We start from the raw sequence: 8,561 nt of genomic DNA, 5'->3' as shown, positions 1-8,561 counted from the left end.
ACATAGAAAGAGAATCTCCAAGGGAATCACCCCCCCCCCCCCCCACACACACACAACCTCCACAGACATGCCCCCCCCCCCCCCCCCTCCCTCCGCAAAGCTCATCTTACTGGATGTCACCCACTTAGCACCCATGTAACAGTAAGCCGCTGCTATCAAGGATCGAACTGTAAGATATGAACCGTTTCCTACTTGATTTAAAATGACAATGAACGGAGTGTTTATGTCTCCAACAATCTTTGCACACATCAAAGCTATTTCGAGAAACAAATGTCAAAATGGTCATATGCGCTCAAAGATTTATAGTCGGAACAAAAAGCAGAGGTCTATTATATATATATAAATACGACAGTCTTCGTGTAGAAAGGATACGTGACATCAGCACAAAGAGAATATATTACGGACTTTATGAAACCAAAATCTGATGTACAGTTTATTATGAAGGTACGCGTGTGTGTACAGGCCTGTAAACACCTGTCGGCATGCGTGTGGGTTCGTGTTCGGAAGAAGAGGATTGGCAAGAGTGGGTTGTATTCTTTCATTTGACCTCAAACACAAACGGCTAATTAAAGTGCTATCGCGCCATAATGGAAATGTCCAGAGTCAAAAGTGAAGAGCCTATTTTATTTTGCACTTCAAACAAGTGGGATCAATATATCTCTGCTACTGTATTGAATATCAACCCTCTTGTCCATATATAAACGTAAATGAGAAAAAAAAGTGCTAACTTAGAAGTACCGATTATGATTTTGTAAATCAGCTGTAAAAAAAAAAAAAAAAGAATCCTTATTAAGATGCCCACGTTTTCTGTGGGTGAATTCTTTCTGTTACCGTGGGTTGTTTTTTTTTCTCTTCTCGAGGGTGGGGGGGGGGAGCAAAAGGATGAGGTCCACTTGTGGGTGCGCGAGGCGTGGAAAACGAGAAAACAAAAAAAAAAGAGGCGTCGACGCAGCGAGGCGATGCATCCTCCCCGACGCCGTGACGACCCGTGCCTTATACACTCCGCTCGTTTGCGTGTTCTCGCGTGGACGGCCCGTGACCTCGTCCGTTGTAGGTTTCATTTACGAGTGCTGTTATGCAGGCTGGAACATCTACTCGGTAGGGCCGCGGGTTCGACGCCCCGGCGATTCTTGGTAGCGTTTGGCGGCAATGGCTAACGTGAGCTTGAGCGGCCGCCGGGAGGCCGATGGCCAATGGTGGTGGCGCTTGAAGCCGAAATGGGCCCTTTAGAAATATGAGGTACTGCTGTACCCACCATCCAATGGGGATGGAGAAGGGGGGGGGGGGGCTGTGCCAGGGTGCCCTGAACCCCCGGAAGCCCTAGCAGCACCCCTGGCGCGGTGGGCTGAACAGTCCTTGTGGTAGAACTGGGTCTGACACCCAGTAGAGCCCGTTTAGATTTTACCCGTGACTTTGCGCACCTTATGCATCGTGATGCTAAAATACGGTAACAACAAAAAAGCTAAATCAGGAGCGACTGGTTGAGGCGATTTGCCCGAGCTGAGGTGGCACAGCCAGCGAGCCGGGCAGGCCGGTCCAGTGGACGGAGAGCCCTGAGGCAGTGTCTCTCTTTATGGTGCTGCAGCCCGGCTGCGCCGCTCCGAATAGGTCACCTTTGCATTCTGGTTCCATCCACATCGCGTTGTCCGAGACGTTTCGGGCGTCCCCCCCCCCCGCCCGGGCAGAGAGGACCCAATAGTGTAGGACATTTCATATTAGTGTGCAATATTGTGTGCGTGCCAGTAGCGGCACCGCATCACGTGTGTAGACTCAGACGTATCGGCTGTGTTGGTCTGTGTGGTTATTGAGCGCATGGCGACGAGGGTAGCGCTTTTGCATTGTTTTTTTTTGTTTTTCCGAAATGTGAAGTCTTTCTTCTCAAGCACTTGCTCCAAGCGGAAGTAGTAATGACATCTTTTTCATGTCGTGTTCTGTAAACCATCAGGCCTGGTCCGTCCAGGCCAGTCTTGGCGTTTTGCGTGTCCCCCCCCCCCCCCCCTGCAGAGTCACACCACTTTGAACAAGTCTCCCAGCTGAGGCCTGTTGTTTCTGCGTGTTTGGGAGGCCTCCCGTTACCTGAAGACAGGAACGGCTGTGTTCTTCTCCCTCTCTCACTTGCTGCTAACTGCAGGACGGGTGAAGGTGAACTTGGGGGGGGGGGGGGTCTCAATCCTCTCTGATCCTCTCCTTCTCTCCCCAACATGGGATCCAATGCTTCAGAGAGGCCACGCTCATTTTCCATGCAGCAAAACTTGCCCCCCCCCCCCCAAAAAAAATCTCCGTCTCACACAGCCCCTTCTTTTTTTTGTTTTTTCTGACCTGATCGACCTCGAAGGCTTATTTATGCTCATCGTTAAAGACTGTTCCCTTTGTCTGTGTTTGTGCATGCTTTCTGATGATCAGTTGTTGGGGGGGGGGGGGGGGGCAAAGATTCAAGCAAGACAAATGTCTAAGGACATGACGCAGGTGAAAAGGGTCGTGTTAAAATGTGGGGAAAACAACTCTCCGTCCACTTTGTGGTGTATTTGTTGTCCGGCACAGATCACTGCTTTTACCGCTAATTATTTAATAGTACCGTCGCATTTTATGTTGTTGAATCTTTTGACTCTTCACTGCCATCTTTTGGACGTATCTATGTCAACGTAACGGACGCGTGGAAGTCAGCATTAGCGGATACGTCCTATCAAATGGACGTATCTCTGTTTTGCACCCAGATGGAGTATAAAGGAGCCTTTAGGCTTGCACTATGTGCTAGCTAACAATCAGTGCGCTCCAAACCTTTAGCCGACTCATTAGCTGTGTTTAAAGCGGCCTCATCTGGATAAAAGGCTGCTAATGTGCTCACAACCAGGCGTGCCAGACGTGGGATAGCCGAGCCTCGGCTGACGCGGGAGCGCCCTCAGCGCACCTGGGTAGAAGCGGGCGTCGGATGCTTTGAAAATTTGATCTGTTTGATTGGGAATGCCCGTGGCAACAGAGCCAAGGAGAATGTAACGCCCGGGGTTTGTCTCCAAGTGTGAGTGAAAGGCCTGACGAAGCCTGGCGCTGCACCGTGGAGGCCCAAACATGCTGGGGGGGGCTTTTGTGATAATATCTGGGTCTTCAGTTCACCAGAGCTCACCTAGCATCACAGCAAAGACCTGGAGTGACCTTGCAGCCATGTTGTGCCCACATGGCAGACGATCTTCTGTCTCGTGTTGAGTACGAAGCGCCGGCGATCAAGCTGCACACGCCGTCTCAAGTAGCTCCGGCTGAGATTAGCTCAGACTGTTAGCGTTGATGAGGTTCCTCTTTTGATTGATACGGCAGTAGCCATCATAGTAATCCCTCCAGCCCGCTGGTTTAATTTTAATAGCGCACACAAGGGTTTGGTTAAATAGCTTTCTTGTTGCTCAAATAACAGGTGACACCATCGTCACATGCTCCAACTGTGGGAAACATAGATGCTCGTTGCATGCAGCTCCAGCTCAGCTTGCTACGATGGCTGCGGCCTGTAGGTTCCGATTGTCTCGTGTCTGTCCGGTTGTTGAAACGCGCACAGGGCGAAGTTCCTCTGCTGAAGCAGCTCTAGATTAAAATATCCTGCTTCCAAAAGACGATCAACACAACCAAATCGCCTGAGAACCAAATCTGCTCTTGTCTCCGCTTTCAGTGTTGTAGCCCGTCATTGGCCCGATCAGAGTTCAGACAGCCAATCACACGCAGCGTCTGGTCAAAGCCAAGCACTAAATGACTCATCAAAAAAACCCACTGACAGAGGAGTCCATTCAGCGCATCTTCTGTTTGCACATGGGGTCCATCGTTTGCAGACTGCGTCGGCTACTGTTGTGTATAGATATAAAGATGTTCTTTCAGATGTTTTCAAGATGTTGGTGAATAGATCCCGGATTTCGAGGGGTGGTGTCAACGCACAATGAACATATCCCATGTTACCATTTGGTTTAAAGCCCTTTACCATCCCCATACAAGATAATATGTTATATCTTTTAAGAATATTTGATCTGTGGTGTGCGTGTGTGTGTGTGTGTGTGTGTGTGTGTGTGTGTGTGTGTGTGTATATATACCTATATATATAGATATAGATATATAGCTATATATATAGATATGATTTGTTATATATGATGCTCCTTTCAGAAAAATATAACATGTAAACAGGAAAACATTGCCGTTTTTTTCCTTTGTATTTTGTACTTACAGAAAGCATTGAATAAAAATGGATTAAATACTTGCACTTTAGATATATATAAAAAAATACAAATCTGCATATTATTTTTGATAGGGATCTCACAGTCAGAGTATAAATTACAGGCTTTGTGGCAATTGCTGGACAGAGATGTATTGAGTTCTACTTATTGAAGTATATTTTGTCTGTGTCAGAAGGTTTACTAAAGTAAATTGCATGTTAATATAGTGCTACACCAATATTGTTCTTTTTTCAGTTAGTAAAAATGTCTGAAAACTGTGATAACAACCTCTTGTCATGTTTAAACTTCTTCTCACCCCTTTTGAAATATTTCTTACTGAAATATGGCCTTTCCTGACAACATGACGATGGTGCTTACTTTGGCTTTGACATGAAGTTCATCCGATACATCTCAACATCATCATAACACATGTCCTCACTTCCTTCATTACTTTCTGTTATGTACTCTCACGACCTTATTAAATTTCCGTTGATGGCAAAACAAAAAACAAAAAAAAGTGTGCTGTTTTGTACATTTCTGTTCGTTTTTAATGTCGGGGGGGGGGGGGCTTGTTGTCTGAAAAATGACTAATCGCGCAATAAAAAGTCATTCCACACATGCCTGTCTCTGCACAACTGTCTCAGCAGTGGTCAGCCATCTTTATCAGATAGACTCAATCATGAAAATTCATTATTATGGCTGGACTTTCATGGTTTTTTTAAATACAAAAAAACACTTAATTTATTTTCTTAAAAGTCTTAGAATATGGGGGCAGAGTCTGATAAAGGGGTGTAGCTTAACCTATTTTTTGTGAAGTATATTTTTGTGAGATTGCTATGAAACTGGGTGAAAGTGCATTAAATCATTGAACTGGAGCAAACCATTACCACAGCCATGATATATGACCGTGTATATAATTAACACTTTTTGGGAAATAAATGTGTTCAGCAGTTAAAGAGATAAAACTCGCCTTCAGGTGTCAGCTGCTGTACAGCACACATCACAACCCGCAGATCTGATGGTAGGAGTCATGGAGACTAATTGGTCAAAGATGCTATGGGAAAAATACTGTCACCATGGAACTCTCAGAAGCTGACCCAGTTAGGCTCAGTAAATTACCATGGTAACAGATTCAGAAGTAATGCATGTTCAGAGATGGCACTCCGGGTTTCTGTCCGTCCTTACCTGGATGTACGTGGAAGCAAAACTGGACTTGTTCTTTTCTTCAAACTCCATTTCCTCACGTTAACCTCTCAAAATAAAAAAATGAAAGGTGTTTAAGGTTTTCTATTCATAGTTATGTGTTTGTTTTTTACTTCGGTAGTTGCAATATTTGTTATAGCGGTGGGAAAAAAAACTCAGTGTCGTCTTTTTTTTATATATATTCTGAAATTAATATTTTTGTGAAATGAATTAATAATAAAGTACAACATAAGTCTTACCTTTGTGTTCGAGTGCCTTTATTCTGTGGTTCAGCCATGTATTAGCGTGTTTTTGACGTGGAGATTTTATTTTCCTGGCTGATGTGCAGTCAGTTCAGACTTCAGGATGGACTTTAACACGTCTCAGTGTGTGGAAAAAAACCCCCAAAACTCCAACACTCGTATGCTCCACATTTTGGGAATAAAACACTTTCGTTAACACTTTGCCACTGACAGTTAGAACTTGCTAGTTTTCTAAACGTGCTAGGATCTTTCTTCTTCTTCTCCAGCACAGCTTAACCGGTAGAAAATAATTGTAAAATTATTTATTTATATATATTTAGTTTTATATATGCAAATTAAAATAAAAATATTTTTGAGATATTTGATCGTGAAGGCGAACCTCAGCACCGGACAGCTCCATAGGTAGTCGGCTACATATGGAGCTGTTCAGTGCTGATCCTGAAGGCGACGTCTTTTCCGCGGCATTGACTCAGGGAATGTTCTTTATCTTGCCCACTTCGGTTGTTTTTTTGTTTGCGCATGTCCATAACAAGACAAGGTGGTGGTTTTTTGGTTTTTCTTTGATTTTGTATCGATTATCTTTGTTCCTGCGTGATGATTGCATTTTAATGGAACTTTTCCACATTATTAGATGTGTTAATTTATTCCCATCACAAACTTTGGTTCATACTTATGATTTTTCTCATTTACAGTATGGCTTTATCTCTAACAATTTTTAAGTTACAACCTTTAAAAAAAAGTGATATCAAAACTGAATATTTTATTGTAATTACTGTGGCACATAAAGTTAGTTAGTTCATTATTTATTTATTTCAGGCAATGACAAAAAGCAAACAAAACAACCCGTGCCACATTGCACTAGCCACATTTAAACAATAAAATAATATGCCAATTCTACCTGAAAGGGAGTGGGAAGAAGAAAACTTATTTAATCCCACCCTTATTTCTCATAATATATAAATATAATAAGCTCCACTGTTTCAAACTCCAAATCATATCAAACAACAAATATAGACTTTATGATCTTGAAAAATACAACAAAATATCTGACGAAACTGTAGTTAAATTACAAAATAATAATAATTATATATATATATATATATTTTCATTATGGTGTTACCACAGGTAGCAGACGACTGTTTGATCAGTCATGCCAACATCAATAATAAACAAATACCAGCAATGGTAATGGAAACAATAAGCACTGATACAAGTAACTGATTTACCTTCAAGACCCTCTATTTAAATATTGTGAGTAAACCAGATGTCTATATACTAGCTTAAATTGATGAATACTTTGACATTGCTTATGGTGTGTATCCAGACTGTTCCAAAGTTTTACTCCACGTACAGACAAACAAAAACTTTTGAGCGTGGTTCGAACTTTAGGTAGTTTAAAAACTGCAAATCCTCTCAAATCATGAGCTGCTGCCCGAACAGTAAAAATAAACGTTGTAGGTTAATTCGTAATGATTTGTTAAATGCCTTGAATAGAACTACTAGAGTGTTGTATTTCACCAGATTCATAAATTTAATCAACTTTGAAGAGTTAAATAAAAAAGTTAATAGTTATTTAACAGCATGTTAAGGAGCAGTTACATTTATTTTACATTAGATGCCATTATATTTAGTAATATTTTTTACTGTGTTACAGTTTACATTTGGCCTTCGGAGGGAAAACATAATGCTGATGTGGCCCTTGGAGAAAATGAGTTCGACACCCCTGAATTAAACTATGAAGGTGGTCTTTTATTAATGGACTGTCTTACGTTGGGTATGGCTGGTTGGGAAATTATATCGTTTAATTAATTGTGTTCTAATTGTGACACAAAGTAGTAAAATCAAAGATGAATTCAGGCCATTAAATCTTTTTAACACTTTGTAAACACAGAGTTGAGCCTGATGATAAATCACAGCCACAATAATGTGTATAAAAGCTTACTTTATGAAGCACGGACTAAACATTCAGTAAATATGTCCTTTAATAGTATGCGCATCCTGTCAAAAACAGTTCCCATATACAAACAAAAAGACAGATCCAATGCTGACATCAAAGTTGTCTCTTTTTTTTTTTTTTTTAAATAAACATAACAAATATTTTTCTGTCACAATTCTATATTACAGAACAGGCCTACCCTAGGACATCGGGAAACAATGGTTAGCACAACAGCCAAAGTGACTATAAGGGGAATTCTCCCTGTAAGAAAGCGGTTATTTATCCTAAGAATATAGCTTTATAAAATGGTCCTTCCTCTGAAAATGCAGCTTCACTTCGGCATTTTGGTCTGTGTGGTGATCCAGTTCCAGGAATTCAGCTGAGTCCAGGTTTCCAGCCACGTCATACCCCAGCAGTCAATATTGATAAGAAAGGAGCACTGCGTCCTGAACTCGGTATTTATAGTTCTGTCGAATCCACCTTTCTGGACTTGTCAGAATGCTTCTGAGTGAGGGGACGCCAGATTCACTGATCTACAGTTGTGTCATAAGAAAAAACCCACAGAAAGACAATCGGCCTGTGTGCTGGGATCAATTAAGGTGCTAAGATACAAGAGTCGGGTCACAACATCATCAGCTCCTCACGTAACACCAACCCCCCCTTTCTAAAGAAACAAATTCACCCTTTTGTGTTCCGCTGGATGAGAGCTTTTCCTGTTCTCGGCCAGCGGGGGCGGCCTTACCTAGAAAAACAACAACAACAGCCTCTTCTTATAAAACGAGTGTCCCTCCTCCTCTTCCTCGCTCACAAGGGAGGATGTTTTGATGGCTGGCCTGCTGGTGGAGTTGTTTTGCTGCAGTTCCAGTGTGCAGACACGTTTCGTGACTTTAGCGCATTAAGGCTGGAGCAGTCCTGCTGCTATTCTCTCCAATCAGCCAGCTTGGGTAAAGAGAGGCCTGCGTCCGGGGAGCGTCTTCCACTGCTGGGCGGAAACAC

This window comes from Brachionichthys hirsutus, chromosome 6 (genome assembly GCF_040956055.1).
Source record: "Brachionichthys hirsutus isolate HB-005 chromosome 6, CSIRO-AGI_Bhir_v1, whole genome shotgun sequence".
NCBI lineage: Eukaryota > Metazoa > Chordata > Actinopteri > Lophiiformes > Brachionichthyidae > Brachionichthys > Brachionichthys hirsutus.
Note: the sequence above shows the minus strand (reverse complement) of the source record.